The sequence below is a fragment of the Pararge aegeria genome, chromosome 9, assembly GCF_905163445.1.
Source record: "Pararge aegeria chromosome 9, ilParAegt1.1, whole genome shotgun sequence".
Lineage (NCBI taxonomy): Eukaryota > Metazoa > Arthropoda > Insecta > Lepidoptera > Nymphalidae > Pararge > Pararge aegeria.
This window is the reverse complement of record NC_053188.1, coordinates 7,206,015-7,232,761: the sequence shown is the minus strand read 5'-3', so window position 1 is coordinate 7,232,761 and position 26,747 is coordinate 7,206,015. Positions and strand designations below refer to the sequence as shown.

At 36.0% G+C, this 26,747-nt stretch overlaps 1 protein-coding gene across 8 annotated transcripts in view; it reads left to right on the top strand.

Moving 5' to 3' along the window:
- Window positions 1-18,969: 18,969 nt before the first annotated feature.
- LOC120626520 (poly(rC)-binding protein 3) overlaps window positions 18,970-26,747 on the top strand; it is a 34,608-nt gene continuing 26,830 nt past the window's right edge. For 7 of the 8 annotated variants that reach the window (XM_039894055.1, XM_039894054.1, XM_039894052.1 and 4 more), the window contains exon 1: window positions 26,529-26,703. The gene's annotated coding sequence lies outside the window, so the exon portion shown is untranslated. Of the gene's footprint in view, window positions 19,024-26,528; window positions 26,704-26,747 lie in introns of those variants that run through there. The other variant, XM_039894048.1, reaches the window with a different exon arrangement.

Genomic DNA, 26,747 nt, shown 5'->3' with positions numbered 1-26,747 from the left:
GTATGTTGTGTAACTGTATTTCTTGTACTCTAATTGAGTTTCAGCCATGTTTATGACCCACTTCTGCTTTGAATTGTATTATGTTAAATAATTCAAATCTATAAATGAATAATAAAATAAAAATAATCAAAACAGGTGGTGGCTGTGCCGCGTACAGCTTCTGATTAGTAATTTTTCCCAAACGTTCATTCTATAACTCGCCGCATCGGAATGCCTAACTGGCTTATTTTTTATTCTATTGATACTGGCACGATAGTGGGTTGTCTTTACTAACTTTAAAATACCCATCATTAACCCATTACCGGGCCATTAACTAAACTACACACGGGCACGAGTCTCTTTTCAAAATGAGAAGGGTTTAGGCGGTTGCCCACCACGCTGGCCAAATGTGGATTGGTTGCCCTTGAGATCATTACGAAAAACTCTCAGGCTATAACTTACATCAATTAATAAAAACTAGCTGAAAATCGTTGTAGACGATACCGAGATTCCAATTTTATATATACGACTACAAGAATTGCTCGTTAAAAGATATATGATAATAATAGGCTCGTTGGCTATACTTTGTGCATCTCTTTTTTAGAATCCAAATGTTGCAATTCACCTTCTGGTTATTTGATTGAGGGAAAGCTTTAACACACAACCGCAACCTTACAGTCCTTATTCCCTAGTACCAGACGCCACGTGACGGCTTATATCAATCGACCTTTTTTTCGTGAGGAAGTCCTCATCGATACCACCGGGCCACGGAGAGCACAGTCGTTATTGCCGACTCGTACCGACTAAAACCCCACGGTGTCCAACCAGTCGCCTGGTGTCTGGGCCATGGAAACGCCTTTGCAACGAATCCACGACATTTGAATCAACCCTAACACAACTTATAATCTATATACGGTTAAATATCTAGGAATGTTGAAAAATACGTACGAGAAATAAATAAGTCGTTCAAATAATCTAATAAATACTAATGGCAGCCTTTGCATTCGTAGACACCTTCGTAAGTCTAGGAAATCCTCTGACACGAAAAAGCAAGCAGAAAATTTAGACGGGAATTCGTCGCTTCGTTGCAAGCTAAGCAACCCCTACGAGAGACATTTTTAAAAATAAATTGCATGAATGTTTCACATACCTGACTCCGCAAAGAAGCGCGTAGAAAATAATCGGCAAACGTACGTCTTGATGCTCACTTCGGTATAACAGCAGACGGCTATGAAATTTATATTTATGCATGTATATATACCGATCCTTTCTGTACCGATCTCTCAAATAGTTCCCGCGGTAGGATTAAAATTGTTAACGAGTGAAGTCTAAAGTCAGGGCAGATGCTAGTTTTTATATATATATACATATATATCAATTTTAACTTTTATTTTTTTTGAATAATCTTACTTCTACTGTGTGTGGTCTGTGTTGAAATGGCCTTAAATAAAACTCCAAGCTAAGTATTTTCAGTGTCAACTAGGTTTTCAGTGTTATTTTATGATGAAACACAATTTATGATCCAGAAGAGACTGTTGTGGTGTCTCTAACATTTTTATAGCCCACAGATACCGTAAAATGCTATCTTCCCAAATTATTTGTTACCTTCTTTTGAAATCAATAGATCAATGAAGAAAGCCTTCAGGGCGCAGTTTTAGAAACTAATTAAAATCACACGACGGGTAGGTATGTTTGGCTATCAAAATGGAGAGCGAAATTTTACATCGCGTTCTTTCAAATAACTTGGTGTAAGTACGACGAGCGACGTATTTTTTACGTTTTTACGCAACAACGATTAATGAGGTCGAGTGATTTTAAGACCTGAGAAATTTACTGCGATTTTCAACTTCAAATACCCCGCAATGGCGGCTTTTATTTTTGTTTTTGAAATACACCCTTTTCAGAATAATCGCTCTAGTGATTTTAATATTTTGTTCCTTTTTTTAAAGTAAATTAATCTAAAACGCCAAATGAACTTGCCTTACTTGAATAGGTATTTAAATAGAAATAAAGCCAATCGAGTACAAGATATGTTTAACTTTTTCTGAAAATGGAAATTCCCACAAAACTTAACCCCAAATACTGATTTAAAAGCGTTTTACAAAGTGAATTCACGTCCATCGCGCTTTTATTACCTAATGTCTATAAAATACCTCAAGGCGTCATGCAGTGCTACAATCTCTAAAAATAGACGTATTGATGTCGATAACATATCTGTCTTTATAGTCTTAGCCCTTGATGATATTAATATTTTCCCTCATTAACCAACACAGTATTTTCCCTTACAACCTTGTTTAAGTAGATAACTAAAAGGTCTCCGCTTTATTTTGATTTTCCTACTATTACTTTGTAAATTGGGAGCAACACAAAAGACTTCCATTTTATTTTTATTGTGTGACACAAAAGCATGGTAGAGGGGAGACGTCCTTTTTACAAAAGACGGCTGCCTATTTCACATAGTTAATGCTTTTCAGAAAAAAGTATTTTTAATGTAGGTGTGTGTAGGTAATAATTGAATGTTTATGTCATTATTTAGAGAAAATATTATGGCTCACATTTTTTCTTGCTTTTATTTCTTTTTAACCGACGCATTATGATTCCAGCAGTTTATTTTATTACTCTCATGTTTTATTATTTGGTATTCTCAAAGTCTCAAACCAATCCATACCTATAATAAATATGAAAGTGTATATGTTCGTTTATGTGTTAGAAACGCACAACAATATATCTTCCCGTTTGACACGTGGATAGCTTTTATCGTTCAGAAAAAAAAGGATAGATTTTATCCTGGAAAAACATTTGTGAAACGTTTTCACAGGATTCTACAATATTATTCTCTGTCTATATACGGCTTAGCTGTAGCATGAGCGTAAAAAATACAAAATTTATCGCAAAGGTACCTCGCTTCCTGGAGACGGACAAAATATATTTTAAGCCGAGATTGAGATTTTCAACAAACCAAAGCTAACGCGGGCGTAGTTAGCAGTGATAGGCTGATAGCTAGTTAAATGTATTTTAGAATAACCTACGCGTATCTTAAGTACGGGATAACTTACATTATTATGCTCGAATAGCTAATAAAAGGTAATAGAGATCAATAGGAAATGTTAAATATCTACCCTATTTATTTTATCCTCTATTTGTACATTGTTGTTAAATATTCAAGTGGATATTGACAACAAAGTATGAAGACATTGGAAAGCAATAGTGTCGAAAATCCGACAAGGGTTGGAAAAGGGTTCGGATCCTAGACACATGTCTATACAATGAAATAAAATTACGAACGCGAAGTTTATTCTGGCATTCAGCTACTGGCTTGGATTTCGTGACCCTTTGTATGATATCTACTTAAAGCTTAAGTTTTGAGGTACCTCGTTATTTCTCTTAAAGCAGCGATTTTATATTAAACTTTAATATTTAAATGCTTAAACAATAGGGTTTTATAAGAGAATACTTAGTTCTATAATCGTTAAATGAATTAACCGCGTCTTTCGAACTTTTTGTATAAGCCATACCTTAAAATTTCGTGAAGTCAAGGTTAATGGTTTCCTAATTCAAAGTTGATCTGTTTACAAAATAAGTTTTAAGCTGGCCATGTTATTAATTATGAATTACTTCGCTGTGAACAGCAAGTAAAATAGATATTTACAAGGAAAACAACAAACCACCAGAAGGTAAATATTTTATTTGCATAGAAATTGGTAGTTTCACAGAACAGTTACTAGTTTACAGTTTCTTCTACTTGACACATACATCGATCAAAATGTGTTAAAATGCTTTCAGCGTAAGATACAAATAAATAGTTTTCTCCTACTGAAACGTATGCCTAAAAATATATAGCCGTAAAACTACTAAGACTAGGCCAAATAAAAAATAAAAAAAAAAACATTTTCAGAATGCACTTTATTATTTCAAGTAATTTACAAATGGGCAAAGTGATTTTAATTACTTCTGTCTGTTTGCGGTGACTCTAAAACTGCTTCGGAAAATTGATTTTACCGAGAAAATGTTGTTCTTTTCCAACATCACATCTTACAAGAACGTGATGTAAGCGAAGCCGACTGCTGCTTCCAAGCAAACTTGGCATTGAAGAGTTCATCGATTCGATTATTTTGTAACCTCCTCGCTGTAATAAATGTGTTTTAGCAGCATAGATCCAATATGGTATATGCTAAATTGGGTATGCCCGCGCCCCGCTGAGTTACCTTTACCGGTCAATGTTACCAAGACTTCCTTTGGTAGTGGTCCACTGTGTGTAGCATCTTGTGATGGATAATTTTTAGGAACTTTTGTATACGCTTTAACTTCCTTACGCAGTAACCATTTGTAAATAAACGATAGCACCTGTATTAAAATAAATATATACAACGTGTAACGGAATGATGAAATACTGTTGAAGGGTGCATAAGTATATTTCATAAGGAATCACCATGTAAAATATTAAATCAAAAAAAGCATGTTTATACAAACAAAGTCATTCTAAATATTTACTTATGACAACCCTATTGAAGATAAAAGACCGACATGTGCATAGAACCTACGCCACTTGTACCTTTTAAAGTGATAGAAGTCACTTGATTTTACTTTTACACGTGATGTTAGGGCTGTTACTGATTTATTTTCATAAAAGCTATGGCAATAGTTTACTCAAAAACTATTAGCGTTTTGAGGAAAAATTTTTGGGGTTTGGTTTCACAGATAAGTCTCAGAGACAGTAAATAATGTTCCTCTAAAGCTTCTGAAGTATTAATTCGGTTTTCATTTATACGTTGTATATAGTTCAACGACATTAGCATTCGAATACAAGGTATAGATAGGTCTCACTGTTCAAACCACGGTAGAATAGAATGACGATGTAAACTCTCTTCTCATCACGCCATTAATTGTGAGATAAAGAGCTTAAATCACATGCTACAATGTCAGTAAAACGATATTTTGCAATTCTCGTCAATATGCCAGAACTGGAATCCTGGCAATCACTAGACACACCGATATCGATAACACGAATGCTACCTATGCGAGTTCCCAGTAAAATACCCGCATAAATAAACCTGGAGCTAAAAACAGGTTATGACATCAACCAACCTGAGAACCTGCTCTTAGCACGATATACGGTCCTGAATGTTATATATTTTTATATACCGCAATTGTCAATTGTATAGTTTGGAAACAAGTGTTTCTTGAAATAAAAAATTTTGATCACGTGCATACTTGCTGTTTAAAAATTTTTCCAATCTTGTCGGCATCCAATCGGAATAAGTTAGCTGGCATTATTCCCAAATCGGTGAATAAAATTGCTATCAAAGCGCCGGTAAATTCAATATATAGACAATAAATGCTAATTCAATCCCAAGTTTTGGAAGGAAATCTTAAAACTCACGCCGCAAGTGAAAAGCCTTGAGAAAATATGCATGGAAACTACGGTCTAGCTCTTTTTATCGCAACTTGGGAACGGAAAGTTGTCTTAATGCACTCAGTAAGCTACGTAAATGCCACACTACACGACTTTTGTTATTGCTCTTTAAAGACAATTTGACGTAAGTTGCTTTTAGTTATTATATACTTTAGGAGATTCTAAACCAATTCACACCTCAACCTAACTGGATTTTTGATATTACATAGTTATTTTTTATAGTATTTCTTTGTATAATAACTGGTATGATACTACTATAATGTTGGCTCCTCCTGGTAGTTAAAGAAGTAAAAGTGCTGGATTCTACTTCCCCACTATATCTTAAACTTTTAAGTAGAACTAGATAAGGAAAATAAATTGATTTACAGGCGCATAAGCCACGCTTACTTCAAAATAAATATATCATGCTGGCTTACTGGTGTCTAACTCACAATAACCATAGAGTCTTGGACGTAATTAAACGTATTATACAGCTCTCCACGTAGATATAACTTTAATTTTTTTTACTATACGTCCTCAGCATATTGGTTTTAAGTGAAAACTCGTTTAGGCGCATAGCACTTTTTGGGCGTACAAAAATCATGGAACTCGCGTCATCTTCAACGAACGCTTTCCATGATATATAATATGTATAATGTGTATACATTATGTGTAACCTATAATCATTTTCTACGCGACATCGTACCGGGACGCTAAATTGCTTGGCGCCGCGTCTTCATCGGTAGGGAGTTGCGGCCTCAGAGCCTCTTAGACCGGAAATTCCAAATTTCTCTACCGGGGATGGAACCCAGGACCTTCCTCACAAAACCGAAGCGCTCACCGCTGCACCAGGGTCATCAAAAGGCACCATCCAGTTAAATAATTTAATTAAATATATATGTACCTACAAATATATTTTTACTTATTAATGTACTCTTGTAATAAAACTGTAACATATTAACAAATACTTTTTTTGTGAGTACTCTATAAACGGTACTGTAATTATACTGTATTTTTTTTCATTCGCGGCAGCAAACCCATCTCTTAAGGCTTAACGGTACTGAATACATGAAGTTTTGCCACATTTATGAGAACTTCAGTGCGAGCAGTGGCGTGCACTTCATACATGCACAAAAGCTCTGCATACCCTAAAATTTTTGTATAACCCATTAATGCGAAGGATTGTTCCATTTTATGGCATCTGCCTTCTTTATGCATACCCTGGTCGATAACTCTGTGCACGCCACTGAGTGCGAGGTCTTAATGAAAAATGTTAGAAGTTTTTGTGGCTAACGGACTTTTTTGGTAAACTGTCTTATTTATTTTTGTAATTTGCTAAGCCCGACGGATGGAACGAAAACGGACGCTTTCCCAAAAGTTAAGCTCGGGGCTCGAAAAAATCGAAGAAGATGTCTCATGTAAGACCTTTACTTACACTGACGTTGAGAATCTGACATGCACCAAGCTTCTTGATTGTACTGTATATAATGATAAATTCATCCGATATATGTTGACTGATAGCCATAGGTTTTTCATTTTCATTTTTTTCTCTCCTCTTCTTCTAAGTCATTACGCTCTCGTAACGCAAATGTTATTGTTTACATTTGGTCTTCTCCTTTTGGAACACAGTATAGTATACTCATTCAGGGAGCCATCTTCACAGATTTTACTCCATCAGTACATTGCTGAGAGCACTTCCGTGCGATTTAATGCCTTCCACTTTACCATGCCCAACAAAACGCTCAACAGAGTTATTTTCGGTCGGGGAGAAGAATTTAAGTTATTTGCGCCAATGTTGAAAGAAATGATTTGTAATGTACCGACATATTTATTTTATTTTATTTATACTCTTTATTTGCACACAAATAAAAATACAAAAAAAGAATAAAAGAAAACACAGACAGAAGAAGTATACAAAAGGCGGCCTTATCGCTTCGTAGCGATCTCTTCCAGGCAACCTTAGGATAAGGAAAACAAAAGGATAATATACTGCAGGTTGTGCATATTAAAAAAAAATACATACTAATAACTACATACTAATACTTAAACTAGATTACACAAATAAAATAATACATAATAAATTAAATAATAAAAAATAATAATAAACTAATATATACTATAACATATCATAAATACATTAACAACAGTAAATACTATTACAAGTCGTCTTCAATTCAAACTATAGTGGTTTTTGACAGCTTTCTTAAAAATACAAAGTGTCTTAGACTGCCTTATGTCTATTGGGAGCGCATTCCATAGCGCTATGGCTTGCACTGTAAACGAGTGCTCATAGAACTATATTTATATATATTTACACACATCATAGTCAGTTATTCTGTATGCAAATTCGGTAACATAATTCACTGATATCAACAACTGTAGTATAACCCACGGGACCGCTAAATAAATACTCTCAACAGAGTGATCGTTTTCCATAGCCGCAGTTGAATTTGGGAACACGTTTAATCCGAATAAATGGTTGTTACATAATTGGCAACCGAAGGCTTACCTAGGCGGTCGGTCGGTGTGATTGGAAATTAAAATTGCCAAGAGGACCTCTTCTATGACCTATTTTTGCTGTTGATATGTAAAAGGTGGTAGTCACGACAGCTTAAATCAATCAAATGTGCTCGATAAGCAAAGACCAGATAATCCAAACCATCCTTGTCGATAACTTAATGGTGACTGAGGTCCAAATTCAACTTTAACGTATCCACCATTATAAGATGACCAGGAACGGGTGTGGGAGCTCATTGAACCCTTAATAAATGATTTATTTTCATTGCGTTCTTTCTACATACCGTCCGAAATGAAGCAAGAAATACTACGCCGAAATCAGCGTAGTTGAGTCAGTTGGTCAGTCAGTTATTTTACTTAGGTTTTTTGTGTAATTTAACAACTAAATTTTCACTTGTTGGTGTATTCATGTTTTAACCGTGAAATTATGTTTCATCACCGTTACAAAAAGTCAGTACAAATCAATTCAGGACATATTGTTAGAAGGTAGGTTGCTGTCTAGTTGGATCTCTGGAGACCAATCATTAATCTAAGCTGATATGCCTGAGTATTAGATTCCGCGATGTATTTTAGCGGAATGCTCAGACGCATTTTTTTTTCCAAACAGGAGGGGAAATCGTCGGGGGACACCCGACACTAAACCAGAGGCAACTATTCAATAAAAATATCTAAATTACCCCCCACTAAGAATCGAACCCAGGCTGTTTGTGTTTTTTAATTTGTGGTCACATCACAATTCCAATAATGTCGGTTAGGTAGTAGCTATTATAAAAATAATAAAGGAAAATATAAGTACACTCGTTAACAGTAGAAAATTGATTTCTCGTATTTCCGGCTGATTGCTCACAAACCTGCTTTGTTCCCTCAGGTCTCGGAGCCATTAGTAATCCTCGGGAGTCTGTGATTTACGTTAAGTACGAGATTTAACTTTCCTAATGACTTTAAACCGTTACCGAGCAAAATATTTTAAGGTTTCAATAATCCTTTAATATTATTAATGCAAATTTGTTTTTGTTGGTTTCTTGGGTTTTCCTATGATCATGCGGCAACGGAGCAATGGATTAACGTGATTTTATGCATAGTTAATTATGAATGCCTATTTATTTGAATATTTCTCTGGTAGGAGACTTCGGCCGTGGCTAGCGAACCGACGAAGATGAGGCGAGACGAGAGACGAAAAATGTCGCATAGAAACCGATTAGGGGTTTACAAGTTAGCCCGTTACGATCTTAGGCTGCATCATCACTAACCACCAAGTGCGATTACAGTGAAGGGCTTATTTATATTGAAATAAAAAAAAGCCAGTAGTATACGCGGGATAAGCAGCATACTACTATTAATATATAAATAATATACTATTAATATATAAAACTAAGTAAAAAAAAAAATATTACAGACATTATTGCATCCATAATTTTAACCAAGGGTTATTCAGTGTCGTGTATAAGGTTTTAACTGTGGTAGGCATGAAGCTGAAAGGTGGCACAAAGTGGAAAAAACCTCCACATAGAAATACGCGTTATACAAAAAAATTTGCGTATGCAGTGATTATGTGCCTCTATGGAATTCACGCTACTGGGTCTAGTAATAACTGACTTGCAGATATTTACTGCTTCACCGGTCTATTGATTTGAATTTCGAATGCAAGGCGTGTGAAGTCTACCAATCCGCACTGCGTGGTGGACCCCGGCCTAAACCCTTTTTATGACCCCTGTAAGGAGTTGATAATGATGATTATAATATCAGCCTTTAAACTTATCGGTACAAAATTTAGAACTTCGTAAAAAAAGCCATACTTTTAAAACCATAAAACCAATTTTTACATACAAAATATGCTCGAAATACTTTTTTCGGGAACATAATAAAATATTAATGGAGGACGAGGACGTTTGAGTTACGAGCAGGAACGGTCGTGAGTACATCAGGCCTACATTTCTTGCGGTCCATACGGCATAACGTGTCCGAATATTGCTGCTATTAATCAGAATCTAAAAAGAAAAGGCGTAAAGAAGAATGACACCAAAACTGGGAATACTATACACGAGTAACCATGCTTAACTAACTTAACAATAGTATTATTAGCATTTTTTTGAACAGGCATCCATACAAAAATTCAATGTTAAAGATATTTGAAAGTAACGTGAAGTAGATTTTTTTAAGTCTTAGCTTGAATTCCTATGTGAATTAACGATGAGCTATCTGACTATCATCATATCGCAAAGATGCTAGAAAACTGGATCTCCTCCACATGCACATTATTTAAACCCTTTGAAGAAATGTTGTATTACGGTTTAATGTTTACAATGTAATTGAATAAAATAAATTGTGAATAATTGAATATCAACCCATTGCCGGCTTACTACAGGGCACGGGTCTCCTCCCACAATGAGGAGTGGTTAAGGCTGTAGTCCACCACGCTGGCCCTGTGCGAATTGATGGACTCCAAACACTTTTGAGTACAGTATGGAGAACTCTCAGGCATGCAGGTTTCCTCACGATATTTTCCTTCACCGTTGAAGCAAGTGTTATTTAAACTGCTTAAAACGCACGGAACATAAAACAGTTAGAGGTGAGTGCTGGGATTCGAACTCGGACCCCCGAAACTGAAGTCGAGTCCTATCCACGGGGCTATCACCGCTTTATCTATTTATCGTATAAAAGTAATTTTAAATCGGTACCTACTAGATGTATAAAATAAGAACAAAGTAAGATACACTAGTATGATTGCTACCCACTTTATTGGATTTCTTCCGATAATTGGAATCGGATGAAAGTGCAGCTTTAAATCTTTCCTAACTCGTAGACGCTAATAAACTCGATATAGTATTTCGATACTGCGCAAACATAAACGACAGACGTAGACGAACAGTTTCCGCTTGCTACTTCTGGATACTGTTAACAGTTGGACGCTAATTTTAGATGCTTAACTATCGTTTTTTCAATAAATAATAAAGAAATAGTCACAGTTAACTCAAAAAAGTTAAGTTAAAAAGTTTATTAACTCGTACAATTGCATGCAAAGAGCTTTGAATATTTTAATATTGAGCTTGGTTTAACAACGGTTCGCCACTTTTATTTTTGTCTCAAAAAAGTGCCCACGCATAAAACTTGTGTTAATGTAAATACAAATTAGTATAATATCATATGAGACCGAAATAGTCTAAAGTTTCAGGTTTCCGAAATATATAATGAAAATTAAGCTTAATTTGCTATACTCCGCGAAAAGCAGAAGAATCTGTTTGGTGTGAGGTATAAAGATTGAAGAAATTATAAAAATACACCATACAAATTCTCCTCCTTTTCGCGGAGTGTAGCAAATGAAGCTTAATTTTCATAATATATCATGGTATTCCGCAGAGTAACGCCTGCTTCTATCCAATATTCTGAAAAAGGCATTTTAAGGTTCATTCAGGTGTATACTTACTTGAACTGGTTGACCCGACAGTTCCTATTTTCACTAAATGTAACTGATATGATATTAATGTAATAAATCAGGAGCTTATTACAGAAAACTTAACAGAATTAAAAATATTAGCAAACTGACTTTATTTTATAACTAGCGATCCCTCGTGACTTAGACCGCGTATAAGTCAACCTTAAATGATAGACATATGCTGACTTTGTTTTTGAACTTTTCAAGGGGAACCACTATTTCATAGATAGTTTTATCGAAACTTTACCGGTTTACGCACGCAGCGGAAGCTCTCAAAAGGGAAAAAACCTCGTTTTTGAAACATTATTCATTAGTGATATCCTTTTGGTCTTCGCGTGATGATATACATCAGCATAATAAATAAGTTCTTCATGCATATCATGCATTTATAAGGTCTCTGCATAAAATTAGTTTGTCATTACATTATTCAAATACGTTGACCGTGCGTACCTTACCGCAAAGTGCAGCTATTTCCTTTGAATTTTTTTTTATTATAGAAAAAGCGCGAAAACTAGCATCTCACGTGATATCAACTGACTACCACGTTATCACCTTATCCGACTCTTGATTGACCCCAAGTTTTGGTTTATCCGTGCGAAGCAGTTTGAGCATCATAATTCATTTTTAAATTAAAGTACTTAAATCATAACTAATATTAGAAATGCAATCGTGTGCTTGTTTGTTTGTCCTTCCTTCACGCCCTTGCGAAACAACCAATCAACTTGATATTTTGCATAGAGTTACTTGAAAGACAGAGAGTATAATAGGCTACATTTTATCCCAGGAAAAAAAACGTCTCTAACGGGATTCGTAAAAAAACGTAATAAACAGGGACGAATAAAGCGAACAACACACAGACAGTTAAAAAAAAATGTTTACTGTAGCCTATATTAGCTATTTTAAATAGGTATTTCATACTTTTATTAACAAAAATCGAGGCTGTCCCACAATAGGAAATATTGTTGTAGGACGCCTACGCCGTAGAAGCCATTTGTTAATGTCTTCTAATTTTTTAATGACTTCTCGGGTGTGCTATTACTGAATAAATAAATTATAACGTGAACTACAAGAACATCAAAATAATTATTTTAAAAACTTTACATACACGGTTTAATAACTAAACCGAGCTCGATAGAATTTGCATAGAGATAGCTTGCATCCTTTGAATAGACATAAGACACTTAAGTCCGTGAAACACAAACAGTTCCTCTTCCTCTGAGATTTTAAAAACAGAAAAAAATCAAGCTTTGTCGCTGGCAAAAGCTATACGATTGATACATTTCTTAATGACAACATACCACTACGAGATTGCATTTTAATTGTAAAATTTTGCCGTTGGAAAAGAACTTCGTCTGAATCACTCCGGTTTCTTCTATATCTCTCGTATTTTTCATTCGTGTCAAATTAATTATTTAATAATAATTTTAGTATGATGGTTTGTAAGATGAGTCAATTTTATTTATTTACTTTCGCATTTCAGCAATTTCGTCTGCGTAAAATTTCTGATTTCCGGTGAGATTAAGATGTGTTCCCTCGGTGCCTTTGCCCGTCTCCAGAAAGCTGCAGGCAAAACTTAAAGCAAATAAAAGTCGAAACTAAATTTATGGATAAAACGCGAAAAATGAAATACTTTTCTACAAACATGTATCGCTTATTTAACCCTTTGGGAGTGAAATTTGTGTAAATCGTACTTCTTTAAACCTTAAATCAAACAACCAATTTCGTGAATATAACTTGAAAATTGTCTTCATGACTTTCATAAAGATTCATTCCCTGTTTCACCTTTTGAGGCGTGTATTTTCAAAAAATTGTGAAACACGATTTTCAAATACGATGTGAAACAAACCCCCAAATGCCAAGTTTTATAGATATAACCTGAAAAATTACAGTCTTTCGTACAAACTGTCCCTTGTTTAAACTCTTCCGGGTTGTATTAAAAAAAAATCCGTTCTTTACACGTTTACTGGGCTGGAAGAATGCTACATAAAAATTTCCACGTTCAGCTATGTAGGCTGTAGTTTGTCTGTCAGTCATTCAGAACAAAACCTTTTATAGTTACAGAAATAACACAACTTATAAGTGGAGGGTGGAAAAGTAGACAATAAAACACAGTATAACATTGCAGGATAAACACAAACATATCGTAGTTTGGAGATTTCCTTGGCCCGTGTTTGCCGTTCGATCGTGAGCTCTATGAATAATATACCCACTTAAACATCCTAGAGCGATTCAAGCGCTTGATTGGTTTCCGCTTTGAAATTGGCTTCATACAGAGAGTACTAAGGACGATATGTGTAGAATCGGCAGTGAATTGGAATATCAATAAGTACCCTAATATATTTATTTTGAAAACACATTGGAACTAACATACTCGAAGTCCGGTTGGCTCTATTCTTAGACCCTACACTTCTTTAAACAATTACTAAGTTTACTAATAAGTATACAACGTGTAAACAGTATATGTGAAGCTACGATAGACTGGTGGGTAAGGCTTCGGCTTTTCTTTCGTGGAGACCGAGTTTGAGCCCCGGCACGCACCAGTGACTTTTCGGAGTTATGTGCGTTTTTAATTCAAGCCATTTAAATATAACTTGCTTTAAACTGTGAAGGAAAACATCGTAAGGAAACTTGCATGCCGGAGAGTTCTTGAAGGCGTTTGAAGTCTTCCTATCTACACTAGCGTGCTGGACTACGCCCTTAACCCATTTTCTCATTCTGAGAGACGACCTCCCTGGCGCAACAGTTAGCGCTGTCAAATTAATTAGGAGGTCCCGGGATCGATTTCCGGCAGGGGCAATTTGGGAATTTATTATTTCTGAATTTTCTCTGGTCTGGTCTAGTGGGAGGCTTTGGCCGTGGCTGGACCACCCCATACACAGGGACGTGCCGTTAAGCGATTTAGTGTTCCGGTGCGTTGTCGCATAAAAGCCGATTAGGGGTATTACTAGCATACTATACCCTAAAATTAGCCCGCTACCATTTTAGACTGCATCATCTCTTACCACCAGGTGAGATTGCAGTAAAACTAACTTGTAGTGGATAAAATACAAAATACTGTATTGGGCCGGTAATCGCTTGTTGTTTGATGATCTGATGAAGATGAGACCAAAAAATGCTTATACTCTGTGGGTCTCCGCACTAGTCCATCAATACGCACTGGGCCAGCGTGGTGGACTACGGCCTTAACCACTTCTCATTGTAGGAGGTGCCCTGTAGTGGGCCGGTAATGGGTCTTATGGGTGACTCTGTGGGTCCACTGTCCATGGCAATAAGTATAATAAAGGGGTTCCTGTGAATACTTTCCATCTTTAACTTCTGGCTAGCTCTATGGTACCATAGTATGCTATTGTCACCGGTATGCCAAACTTCAGCTCAATCGGATACCTGCAAGAACTCGAAAATGGATTACAAATTTTGGACCGGACAGACACGAAGCATAAACAAAAGCTTCTATAATGCTTCATTAGAAAACTGACATATCGTTTATTGCGTGCTATGTTATGCCTATTTTAGTTTGTTTGAAATTACCCTATATTGCTGTGACTTAGTTAGTTTTGTTATTACATCGAGGTTATTATACAATTGATGAAATTCTTAATGACAAGGTTGCTTGGAAGCATCCGACTCCGCTTTCATCTCTCACAAGATAGAAAAATGAATTTTGAATTTAGTATAAAAATATGCTTTAAAACTAAATGAAACGAAATTCTAATCGGCCATTAAACAAAAGGAAAACAAAATTATATAAAATATAATAATAGGTATATTGTTTCACTGTGATAATATATATTATATATATATATGTATTTAAAGTCAGTCCGCAAGCACACGTCATACGTTTATATATATATATATATATATATATATATATATGACGTCCAAGGAATTCGCTCATATGCCATTACGTGGCTTTATAATCATGGGCGTACCCAAGTGGAGGTAGGGGAGGGAAGTTAAAACAAGTGATATATAATTGCATATATAAAAAAAAGCATACAAAGCTAGGTACACACTGCATAAGTGACATTAGTGTGCTTTAATGGCCGCGGCAGGGGAAGTCGTCTAAGATCTAGTCGCGGATAGTTAGGTATTATCCGAGACAGCTGCAGCTCTGGACAGGTGATATGTGCAATATCAATGATAAGACCCGCATTGAACGGGTACCACCGGGAATATGTCTATTGCATCAAAGGGTGTGATTTTGGCGGCTGTTCATTGCAGACAGCTAACGCAGATCGCATTTGCAGACCGCAAGCTACACTACTAGTTTATATGAACTTCATAAGTCTAGCTACCTACAAATTATTATCGCAAAATGTATGTTTTCTCGCGATGTGTGATGAGACAAAAGTCATCTGCCTGCCTAACTTAAAAAATACCGTTGTTATTGGGTCTTAAACTAGCCTAGATAACCAATTGCCCTAAGTGAGCAACTAGCCCCGACACGAAAATATTATTGTATTTGACATTGTATTTATTTGTAGCCTATGTTCTATATCAGTCAGAGTCAGAGACGCTCGTGTGAATTTGGCGATCTAAGACTTTAGCCTCACATTCAAGGGACCGAATTTGGTACTTTGGTAACTTTTTAAATATGTTGGTTGCAAGCAATTACATGGCATGGTTTTAATGGCGAAGTAAAAAAGACCTAGGAAACCTATGTGCCTGAGAGTTCTCCATTATGTGCTTAAAGAATTGTAAAGTCCACCAATCCACACTAGGCTGGCTTGGTGGTCTATTATTTTCATTCCCGAAAGAGATCCATACCTTAAAAGATTACAAGGCAATAGGTGATGACTCTGATGCAATGTTTGAATATTCGAAACAAAATACACGATTGTAAGCATTGCAATTATATTAGTACTATGGGTGCGCCGTGTGGTGACTGCAGATCAGAATACAGCTGTCACTACGCCACCTCTTCCCACGGGTGTCGTACGAGGCGACTAAGGGAATATAACGAAGGAAGGGCAGTAGCGCCATCTGTGCTACTTCTACCTTCTACTGCGATCACCAACCTGTCTGCCCAATGTGGTGGTTATGGACCCACTACAGAGCACGAGTCTCCTCCCACAGTGAGAAAGGGTTAAGGCGTAGTCCACCACGCTGGCCCAGTGCGGATTGGTAGACTCCACATGCCTTTGAAAACATGATGTAGAACTGTCAGGCATGCAAGTTTCCTCAAGATTTTTTTCTTCACCGTCGAAGCATGTGATATTTTTAATTACTTAAAACGTAACTTAGAAAAGTAAGAGGTGCGGGCTGGGATTCCGAAATGAAGGGATTTCTGGACCAAAAATGAAGTCGAGCTCGTACCCACTGCGCTATCATAGCTTCGAACGATAACGATAAACCTAACTGAATATAGGAACTAAATCACCACCAGCTTCCTATCCATACAAAGCGAATGCCAGTCTTTTGCGCACATTTAATCCGCTTGCAAGGTGCGGGCGAAAGATACTCGTATCTGCGCTGTTTGCGCTACCTGCGGTTACTGTCCGCAGTCTGCAACCACTAGCCGAATTATACCTTAAGTATAGCATTGATACTGTGAAACAATGGCATAGTTATACGGTCTACATAGGTATCTACTGTTAAATAGCTGACAGGATTAAATTGAATCGCAATGCACAATTCAAATTCATGAAGCCATATAAGGATAGGTATATTACACTACTCCACATATTAGCTGGGTTTATCTGACTCCCCACACAAGTTCGTAGTGTAATTGATGACATTTGACATAATAATTATGATCGAGTGTGAGGCTTTAACCATTTAAACTAAACCTTATAAGGTAGGGTTTTCGACAACCTTCTAATTCAGTTGTGAGCACTGTGCTTTTATAAGATGACGATTCGATCCTTTGCAGGGGCAATTTGGAAATTTCTGATTATTCTCTGGACTAGTCAGGTGAGAGACGACAGCCGTGGCTAATTATCAACCCGACCACGACAGTAGGTATGCTAAGGTTACCCTACCCACTATCTTAATTATCACTCATCATCAGTTGATATTACATTCAAGGGTAAACTTGTATCCAATGGAAAAAATATAATACAGAAGTATCCTAGCATTCCCTATATCAAAGGGGAAGGTTTTTTGTGTACAGAATTGTAATTAAATTCTTACAAAACTAGATAAAGCTAAGATGCTTACTTTTGGCTTATTTACTAAAGCGAACTAGTGAAAAGATGCTTTATTACTTTACTGTGCCGTTGGAAACAAGCGGCCAAGACCCATGCATTTAGCATAAGACCTATGTCCTTGGGCGTAAATTGGTTGAAGTGATGATGGAGTTCTTCTAGAAGTTTCTGTACTTAACTTAAGGAACTCTTCGTCATAACGTACCTATTAAGTAACTCGAAATTATCATAATCTGCATATAGACGTCCCACTGATGGGCACAAGGCTCCTCAAGACCTCTCTAGACAAAAGAAAACCCTTATTTGGTATCTCCTCTTTTTTTTTAATTCGTTATTCGTCTGTTGGGAGGCTTTCACCGCGGCTAGTTACCACCCTACCGACAAAGACGTACCGCTAAGCGATTTAGTGTTCCGGTGCGGTGTCGCGTGGAAACCGATTAGGGGTGCAACTACCATACTCCCTTACAGGTTAGCCCGCTACCATCTTAGACTGCATAATCACTTACCACCAGGTGAGATTGCAGTCAAGGGCCATTGTGTGACAGTGACATTAGTGGAATAAAATAAATTAAATAAATACCAACAAGTTAGTCAAGAATGAAAAAAAAGACAATTTTGGTATTCTAAGCGATTTGCATGAAACACGGCACAATGGGATATTAAAAAAAAACTCGGGTTACTTAAATCGAGAACTGAATGCCTTTCTATAGGATTATTAAGTTTAATTAGTTGAAGAACTTCGGAAGGCCGGCTATTGTAATAATTATTCCTTCGCGAAAGATAGCCGTCACCTTTTTACTCGCCCCTCGGATAAAAATTCAATTAGTATTAAAAGCGAATCTCTTGAACGGATTACCGAAGGAATTAAAAACAACGGCGGTAGCATTTTTCACAAACCGACTGAAATATTACAATTCATGTAAGTACCCAGTCGGATAATGCGCACAATTGTACTCATTTTTTTTTATATACGTCCCTTGACTGCAATCTCACCTGGTAGTAAGTAATGATGCAGTCAGTAACGGGCTAACCTGGTGCCACATACCCGGCTGTAATACATTAAAATTTAAACATTCTTCCATCTAGGCCTTTCACAGGCACTTGTGAAGCGTTCATACATATATCATATGTTTCTATTATTGTGAGCTGATGGTGATAACTATATTCGTTAATTTAAACCTAAATCTAGATGGGTTCTATATTTAACTCATAAATTCACACCCCTTATCAGTTTCTGTGCGACATCGTACCGGAACGCTAAATCGTTGGGCGGCACGTCTTTGTGTTTCGACGGCCGATTAGTGTCGTCGGCAGCGACTCTGCTTTCTGAGTCCAAGGCCGTGGGGTCGATTCCCACAACTGGAAAATGTTTCTGTGATGAACATGAATGTCTTTCTATGTCTGGGTGCTTATATGTATATGTATATTATTAATAAAAACATTCATCAGTCATCTTAGTACCGTAGTAATAAAAATTGCGGTCAACATAAATAAGGTTTGTTATTGTTTCAGATACTACATCGTCAATCATATCTGCGCATTCAGAGTAAAAACATGTAAGTATGATTGTCTAATTGCTCTAAATATCACGTAAAAAAAGCTTCGAAGTCTGGTGAGCTCCCCGATAGCGCCACGGGCGATTGATACAAATTACATTTGTAATTCCGGGCTTAGTATATTTCTTTATTATAGAACACGTATCTTAGTATACACACTAAGTAAACTCATTGAAGTAAATTAAAACTACAGAACGCAAGAATCATCATAGGTTATTTTAAGTGAGGAAACATATCTACTCTACCCTAAGCTTTCTTACCCAAAAATTATATCCGAATAGGTGATTTTACATGTTACTACTATAATATATTTACTTATCCTGAAATCGTAAACGACCAGCAAATCTTGTCTGACAGGTACCTACTGTTGACATTACATTTCAATTTATTATTCATTGTTCTTAAAATTAAAGGAATAATATAAAAATAGATAAATAACAATAACTATATTTTTTATTGGCCACAGTTCATGCAAAGATACAGATAAAATATTAATATAATATTAGGCATCCGATTAATCTCTTCACTAAAACTAAATTGTAACTTTAATCTCTTAACTAAAACTAAATTGTCAAGCATAAAATTAGGGCTATCCTTTTCACTCTGTACTCCTGAGAAAAGGATAGAACTATTTTTAAACGAGTGATTTGTGCACGACATGACTGGCTCCATTAACTTAAACTTACACCCAATACTGCCGAGTATGATGACCACTAGTCCAACGAGGCAGTTCACCTGTAATGTCCCACTGCTATAACTAATATTATAAATGCGAAAGTATTATTATTTGTTTGTTTGTCCTTTCTTTACGCCCTAACTAAGAAACCCATCGACTTGATTTATGGCATAGAGTGAGTAGAACGGACAGAGAGTAACATAGGTCAGGTACTTTATATACCAGTAAACTTAATTATACGAGGGGATTTGTAAAAAAAACTTAATAAAAGCGGACTAAGAACCCGGGAAACTGCTAATAATCTAATAAAAAAGTTGCAATAAGTATTAATTCATGTTACGGTAGGTACCAACTTATAATTTGCGGTCCCGTACACACCTTTTTGAATAAAGCATTCGCGTGGAAAACTGGTGGCACTCAAAACAACGATTCATTAATATAAACCCTCACGACAGGTCGTATTAGAGGTGCTCGTGAAATATGGGAATATCCTCGTGAATAATTTGTCCCTCTCGTTGACCGCCGTCATGCGAATATACGTTTACAATATGTATCACGTCAGTAGGTAGGTGTAGGTTTGCCAGGGGCTGAAACCAAAACCCGATACCCATATCAAAGGGGTTATTTGCGCGTTGTAAACAGGTTGTTATCTCAAAAATCGTGTTAATTCGGAAACTCATAGTCTTGCATAAGTAATATTTTTTTTATAATAATCATTAGAAAAATTCGTTTGTGTTACTACATATGCTTCTATTCTTTCGAACATAAATTTACAATATACATATTACAATATATATAATAAGTAATATATCAAATCAGTAGGTACTTGAACCCAATACCAGGATCACTGTGACGGTAATCAACGACGGTCAAACCAGATCACCAGATCAAACCTGAAAAAATACAGAATTGTCTCTGCTGAGGTTCGAGCCCGGGACTCCTACTTTTAAGACCACGGCGGTTACCTCTACGCCAGAGAGGTTCCTTTCTCTACATACTCCTGCGTTGGATATCGGTTGTGATTATTGAAAGCGGGATCCACTGCTAATTAGTTCTTTTTATCTTAATATATATAAATCTCTTGTCACGATGTTTGTCCGCGATGGACTCCTAAACTACTTAACCGATTTTAAATTAAATTGGCACACCGTGAGCAGTCTGTTCCAACTTAAGAGATAGGATAGTTTAGATTTTTAATTATAGTCGCAATTTTATTTTATTGCAAATAATTTTTCTATAATTAATTGACAGTCACATGTTATATATATATAATACTACTATACTAATTTAAGGCTTAGCGATACTGAATGCTTTAAAAATACAAAATCAAACGCAGACGAAGTCGCGGGCAACAGCTAGTTATTACATATATATCAGGTAACTACCCGATAAATAAGCCCACCAACCTGTATTGGAGCAGGAAGGTGAATCTATATCTCTACCTTTGCTTTATATAACAGGGGCGCTTATTATATAAAATGCTTTATATAATAAGCAATGCAATGTTGACACTAATAAAGCTAATGATGATTTATATATTTATTCATTTATTCATAAGATCAGCAATTGTAACAACATTCATAAAAAAAAAAATGTGACATTATTACAAATTATGTCAACAATAATCATTTATAGGCGTATACATTATCATTATATATACGGTCGAATATTAAAAAAAGAAACTAAAATAAGTATTACTTACTTAATCGCGAAGACGAGATAAATAGCTGGCTGAAAACTCAACGTCAACAAAATTATTTTTGAGGACGTCTGTAATCCTGTAATTAATTACCAACATGAAACATTTGCTTCCAACGTCATTTATATTAATTACTACCAACCACCAATAATTATTTAAAAACTTTTACCTGAATGACAGCAATCTTTTTTATTCTTATTCGACGTCAACACTTGACTGTTTAATTTAATTACCTAATGCAAGCGTTTGAATCATTTGAATAACAAAGCATATAAGCTTGCATCTTACCGGATTGTAGTATACCGCCAAGTTCGTCGAGTCTACGATATACGCACTGTAACATGGAATGAGGCTGGCAGCTTGTCAAACCTTCACCCTTTAACCTAACCAAGGGTTTAGGTTTTTAATTCTAAACTGTATTTTTTTTTTATTGATAACGAATACTAAAAACATACTAATTACACGTTTTTTAATACAGTACACACAATATCACATATATGTATGCGACATGTCAATTACAACTGCACATAGCATTGGTAAAGCATCATGTAAACTTAATTTGATAAATAATTGTAAGAATAAAAAAATAAAACTTTAAAATTATTTACCAGTCGTTGGAATTCACACATAAGAAGGTGATAGTATAATATTAACGTTTAAACTTTCTTCAGAAATAGGTATATATACGTATATACTTATGATGAAAGCTTAAAATCAATTAATAATTAGGTAGGTACTTAAGTTTAAATAACTAGGTATAATTTTTTATTATTTTGACGGCCGACTGGCGCAGTTGGCAGCGACCCTGCTTTCTGAGTCCATTGCCGTGGGTTCGATTCCCACAACTGGAAGATGTTTGTGTGTTGAACATGAATGTTTTTCAGTGTCTGAGTGTGCATCTGTATATTATAAGTATTTATGTATATCGTTCATAAAAGTATTCATCCGTTTTCCTAGTACCCATAACACAAGGTACGCTTACTTTGGCGTTAGATGGCGATGTGTGTCTTGTAGTAGTAAATTTATTTATTTATTATTTTCGACAAAAACTGTATAGCAAAATATAGGTACAAATGTTCTGATGGTGATGATGACTGGATGTTTGATTGCGACAGTCTTTGTCGTACTAATCGCGGCGGGAGCCTTCAACTAGACCAGCCAGACCAGAGTCAATTTACCAACTTTAAACTTCACATTTACTCGCGTTAGTAATCAAACTCAGGACATCCCATTTATAGGATTACGCCATCCATGGAGATCGTTATTATGCTATCCATCGTTGATACGACAATTTTTTGTCTGTGCGAGTTATCATTTCCAGCTATTGAGGGCCCTTTTGGTAGCAACCCTCATCACATCGCAGAGAAACTCCGGGGTATCCTAACAACCTTAGGTATCATATGAGTCTTTTGTGACAGGGCTCGTCCGGTGAGAAGGTACTGCTGCCATGATTATTTCTGCCGCCAAGCGCTAATGTATTCCGGTCTGAAGGGCGTTTTTGCCGGTATAATTGCAGGCACATGAGGCCCAACATCTACACCTCCTAGCAGGTCCAGCGAATTGTTGCTCTGTCTATAGGTGATGAATTTCCTTTTATATCTTGTTCCGTTGATTATTACTATAAAAGGGTCTACGTCGCCGTTTTCACCGTGTTGTAGATACCTCCATTCTGTCATTTTGTATGAGAGCAACATCTGGCATAAGGTCTTCAGATTTTGCTACGGTTTATTCTTGCCTCGTTTGCAGATGCAGTAGGTAGCGCTCTAAATTCTCCAAAATTCAACGTTGTAATTTGTTTTCATTTCCAACGTCGTCTTTCTTCGTCTAAATTCATTCTGTTACTGACTCTCCAAAACACGGATCGTAATACGCGAACCCGTCACGCACGAGCGGTATAAACGTTGTGTTGCGTTGCATCGGCTACTCTACACAAAATTACCCCAAACCACTCCGTCGCATCGTCCGCGATGATACATTTGCATGGCGCCATAAGTGTTGTAGCGTAATTCATAGCATATAATAACCTTCCTCAAGAATTAGGCTATCAAATCCAAACAACATTCTGAACACAACAACTGTTTAGCTTAATAACATTAGTGTCGATAGAGATATAGATACTTAAAAGTATTGCGGAATTTTAACATTATAATATTGGCAGATCAAATAAGTACCTACCTAGGTATTTTAATTTTTAAAATACCTCCTTAGATTATGCTTAAATGAGTAGCTACTACAATATCTGGAAGTACCCAAGTACATATCTAAGATCACTGTCATCACCGTATTATGTTTAATAGACTAATAGTATATACTTTGATCAAAGATAACAAAAGGCACTTTATTTCATACTAAAGGACCCTTTTCTATCTCTGCCAGAATGTCCTTTGTTCAAAACCCTTTTTGCCTCCAGAGAATCCGAGTAAAATAAACGGTTCTACAGATATCTAGGAATTTTCCTAATTCCATATACCTACGTACCTAATTTCATATAACTACTTGGCTATATAAGTAAGTAACTTACATATTTAACCGTAGTTACATATTGGAAATTTAGCGTAGGAATCAGGGTATCCATAGGAAAACCCAAATATAGACTAAGTAGAAAATCCTAAGTAGGTAACCGCTTTGAGATTAGTGAGCACAAACATACTAACACAGCGAAGCTGCATTGTTTTTTTAATTAAGTGATTTAGTTGATTTATTTAATATCCAAGGGCCTGTGCACAATACGTTTCTAAAACGCGCAGTTGTTGACGTGAGTTTTAGAAACCTGCGTCGGCGGAGCGCTTTGATCCCACAGAGCAGTTTGTTGTCATTTGTCGATCACTAGTGACCGACCGACGCCATGCTACTGTGAACGAGGTTCTGCTTAAAAAAGCAATATGCCAGCGCCTTTGTATCGATAGGTACAGAAGCGCGTCTGTATAGCTACACAAGCATAATTTAATTTATACAGGTGAGCATAGGACTACAGGCTGCGTCTGCCTCGCGACTGTATTGCTATTAACGAGTAACGACGGCGCGTTTAAAATCGTGGTGAACACATGCCCTAAGATTCACATGTTTATTTGGATTAACAGCGTCTGATCTTACTACCAAACATGGACTGCTGTAGCAGACTACAGCAGTCCATTAGTAGGATAATAGTATGTTAATCTTAAGCAAAAGCATAGTGCACTTCAATCGATGTTTAAAAATGCGAGGATTTCGTGGAACGTTCCTACCTAAGGCGTATAGTACCAATTCGATTATTTTTCAGTCAAAAATTTCCATTACACAAGGGCACAAGTCTCCTTTTTCAAAGGGGTGATGGAAAGTATATCCTAGGTCCATAAACAAATCGGTAGGTTATTGTCTCCTATTTATAATACCACAAAACTACCTTCAAAAAGCAATAAACCTCAAGGCTGTCCATTTCAAAACGAATAAATATCTCTACATCTCATAAAGTTTGAAATGGTCTCAGGGTAGATATTTTTTATTGTAACAAAAAGGTGCCCCACAAAATTGCGATTTAAGTTACTCCTAAATGCAGCCAAAGTTCTTTAAGTTTTAAACGAGGGGGTTATTATGTGAGCTTCTTTACCATAATCTATCACGAAACTATAACAATGACAATAATTTTGATGATCGTAATTCTTCCCGATACTTACCAAGGACCTGTTTTTTTTTATCGTCTCAAGTTTAACCATAATGCTATTTTAAAGCTTACAATTCGTTTATTTCAGCACAGTTTTCAGTATTTTAGTTAAATGTAGGTTCATATTTTCTCCGTATGTCTAATAATTATCAAAATAAAAAAGACAAAAAAACTTACTTAAAAACGTTTTTAACCGGTTAGTTCATCGCTATCTAGGTACTCATACAAATAAAGTAAGAATTCACAATTTTAATAGTATCTGCAATGCAATGCCGTGATGTGAAAAATACAAGCTCTGTTACACGGCTGCAACTCAGAACTCGCTATTCTCATACAAACTTTCAAGCTGACAGCGAACCACTGACGACTTTTATTAACACAGAGGTCAATGCAGCGAAATCATTATTGTTTCTTAGTTACATATTAAAATACCACACAGGTCGTGATCGTGTAGAAACTGCAACACTGGCCAATTTAAAGCATATTAACAAAGATGTACCTGTCTAAAGAAATTATGTTGTTTTGTGTTTCTATGCAAGTCTTATATATGTATGAGAACAGGTTTTGACACTCATTTTCTCTGTTGTAAAAAGTATAAAAGGGTATTTGTATGGGTTTTACGATAGTAAAGTTAGCATGTACTTAGCAATTAAAAACTTTTTATTGCAATAAAAAAATATGATCTTTACGAAATAATGTGCAGTCTTATGCATGAAATCTGTGTGACCATAGTTAGCTAGCAACCGTTGCCAACACTAATATTTATAACTTACGACTTAAATTATATTGGCATTACACACATAAACTAGGTACCTTATTAATTTACGCAGTGAGATAAAATGGGTAGATAGCTACCATGTAGCTACATACTTATCATCAAGCAGTCCTAGCATATGGCGATATCACGTTTGCCAACTTAAGGTAAGCATTCACGAACGATAGAAACTTATAGGTAGGTACCTACAACATAAATCATACTAGGAGTATAGTTTAGAAAAGTAAGCAAGTTACATCCAGATTCTCTGTACTGATAAAATAATATTACCTACTATGCAGTGCATCCGATCGCAAAAGCATAAAAATCAGATTAAGTAAAAAAAAATATTATGTCAACATTTTCATTAAAGTATATTTTTTGAGAAAATAATATTATATCTACTCAATTACTTACTAGTCAAGTCAAGATGTCCGTATATATGCCAAAACCGCGAAGTTATGATCGAAATCACCAAAAAATCAACCACATTAACTATTTATACCGTAGATTTATACAAACCTCATTATATTAAATGTTCTCTGTTCTTACATATTAGTTTTACGCGCGAGTGTGAATAAACCTTTACATTAAAATACCGGCGTTGCAGATACGCTCCATGAACGCCTAGCTGAAATTCCATAGACTATAGTGCCAACTTTAAAGGTTTGAGAGAGAATCAATTACCTGGTATCCAAGCGGAGCAAAACAAAAATCACAGAGTACAGCTACAGACTTCAGTTGTCTATGACAGCTACAAGCTTCAGACGCGTCATTTGCGTCGAATTTTATTAGTTTTTTAATTAAAAAGTGAAGAAAATTGTGATAAGTGTGATTTTATACAAATCTTCGTGATAATATTAGTGTTAAGATTTGTTATGTTATCGTTGTTCGTCGGAATAAATAACGAGGTAAGAAAGCTGCGGCGACATTGTCTGGAAGTTTTGTTTAGAAA